Source organism: Carlito syrichta, unplaced genomic scaffold (assembly GCF_000164805.1).
Source record: "Carlito syrichta isolate Samal-C Ts95f unplaced genomic scaffold, Tarsius_syrichta-2.0.1 Scaffold303304, whole genome shotgun sequence".
NCBI classification, from domain to species: domain Eukaryota; kingdom Metazoa; phylum Chordata; class Mammalia; order Primates; family Tarsiidae; genus Carlito; species Carlito syrichta.
This window is the reverse complement of record NW_007247400.1, coordinates 684,511-687,217: the sequence shown is the minus strand read 5'-3', so window position 1 is coordinate 687,217 and position 2,707 is coordinate 684,511.

The window sequence follows — 2,707 nt, the reverse complement described above, 5'->3', positions numbered from 1 at the left end:
CTTGAGAAGTAACTCTAAAATTTTACTTTCTTTTACACATTCCTGGCCCTTCAGAAAATAGATAAGTGGATAAATAGCTATTAATTGCCAATTATATTTCTTCTTGCACAACATAGAAACAACAAATCGGTACTGACCAAGATAATATAGTATGGTCTTGAATTGGGTCTTTAGATGGTTACCTTTTGGTGGAAATAAAAAAAAACAACAAAACTTCTCTGGTTGCCTTCTGGATATTTTTACATTTTCAGACCCATGGGGATGTATCTGTTTATAACCAAGTATAGTATATGTCTTACTAATTATTAGTCCATAATGATAGCAGAGGAACCCGGTTAAAATAATTTCTTTAAGGAAGAATACTTATTCTCTACTGACTTGACTCTGTAGAATACTTACCGAATAGTACAAGGGTAATGATCAGTGCAGTCAGGATGGTGACATCTCTTGGCCTAAATGCAGCATTTAATAGGAGAACGAACTTTCACGGTTTACCGTTTACCTATACCAGGGTGCCAAAAGACGCATACACATTTTAAGAGATATTACCATGCATTACTTTTCAAAGTGGAACTGACTTACAGTACCAATATATAGTCTGATGTTCGCTCAAAAGATGACTGAAATGAGGACTAGCGTCACCATGAACAGGCAGGACAGTCAAAAAAGTGGCAGAAAAATGGCTGCCATTTGAGGAGCACAAGACCATTTTGAAAATGGTATCCAAAATTCGAGAACGCGGTGGAAGTACGAGGAAAATGGGGGCGTGAATATGCAACAGAACCTTCTACGTGCTTAACAGTTGCACGCATTTATGATAAGTTTGAGCCTCCTGGTACGATGTGTGAAAGTCCTGCAATCGTTGTAACCAGAGGTATCTGGACACTGATGGTAACCACTCTGAGCGCCTCTTGTCATGGCAGAAGTCAAACATGACTCATATTCCTCTTTTGTTACTGGTCTACAGCGAGTATTACAATTTTAATGCAGCTTTCTCCTTTCTTAAAATGTGTATTTCTTTTTGGTGTGCTCCATATAGAGACGAGATCAGTTCCTAAAGTCCTAATTTTATAGACTGTCTCTGTAGGCACGCCCATGGTCAATCTACCTGTGCTGATGGCACAGAAATGGAAAATGTGAGAGAACATCAGAAGCTATGATTGAGAAGAGAGAACTACTACTTCCGGGTCATGTTGGAAGAGCACAATGAACTGATAGCATCTCTTTAAAATGAACACCTTTGAAAAAATAAAGACAAATGCATGGCATGTAATGTTTTATTCTTTGAGTTTTTTGAAGAATGGGGTGTACATACTTGTAAGTTGCTAGGTGGAAAGCATGGCAGGATTCCACTTGGAACGCAAAGGTATACCTCATGAATTGGGTCCCAAATAAGTTGAATGAGTTCTATAATTTTTTTTGTTGTTTTATTTTATTTCAGAGTTGTGGGGTACAAGTGAGGATTTGCTATATACATAAGCTGCATGCAGGTGAAGTCTGGGCTTCTAGCTGGCCCTCTTTCCACCTGATAGTGGACCTAGCATCCAGTGTGTTGCCATGTGCCCCCTACCCCTTCCCAATAACTTTTCAAAATGAAAAATATACTAATTTCTCAATGTCTAATAAGACACATCAACTCATCTCACAGACAGGTTTTAAAAACCTATTATTCTAACACATGTCTATTAGCTAGAATTTTTTTTTCCTTCTAAGATGTTTAGCATGAAATTAGTGATGGAAATCTTAAGAGTAACATCAGTCACTAGGAATTTAGTGGAATTTTCTGTATTGTCTCATTTTGCTTTTTATTGAGTAAGAATTTTTAAAAAGTAAAGTTTTTTCCTCTGTTTGCTCATTTTATTTAGGTCCTGACCCATGAAAATGTTTAATGAGTTACATAAGATGTTATTTCTTTAGTTAACTACTGTGAGGCAGGGCTTGGTGGCTCAGCCTGTCATCCTAGCACTTTGGGAGGCCGAGGCAAGTGGATTGTCTGAGCCTGCAGGTTCGAGACCAGCCCCAGCAACTTGGTGAGACCTTGTCTCTACAATAAGATAAAAAATAGCGGGGCATGGTAGCGCGCGCCTGTAGTTCTGGCTACTTGGAAGGCTGAGGCGGAGGGATCGCCTGAGCCCAGCAGGTCCACACAGATGTGGCAGTGAGTGTGCCACCGCACTCCAGCTCCAGCCTGGGCGATGGAGTGAGACTCCAACTCAAAAAAAATACAGTGAAAGATAATGAAAGTGACTGACAAATGGATATAAGTGATAGGGTTTGTAGGGGTATGGAAGAGGAGGTTGTAGTTAAAACAACTCATCATATAAACCTGGCAAACGGAGCACAGAGTTGCAACAGTCCAAAAGCTAACACTGTGCTCTGACCGTGTCCTGTTACTAATTGCTTCACTGCAGATATCTACTCTCCTGAGACCACATCCCAAAGCTATGCGACTGATAATGTCTTGCTACTGACTGTAAGTGTTTGCTTTCCTAAAGCTGCATTTCAGAGACAGGTGTGACTGGTTTAGTGCAGACATCTGCACTCCAAGACTGTGAGATGGGCCTTCTACAGTACTGACATCTGCATTTCAAGGCCAGGCAGCTGCCCATAAACCAGGACTGGGGTCTTACAAGTGGACTGCAAGGGAACAAAGGCTGCTGGTGTCTCTTTATAGAGCCAGTCACCCTTCCTTCCCCTCCCCTCCCCA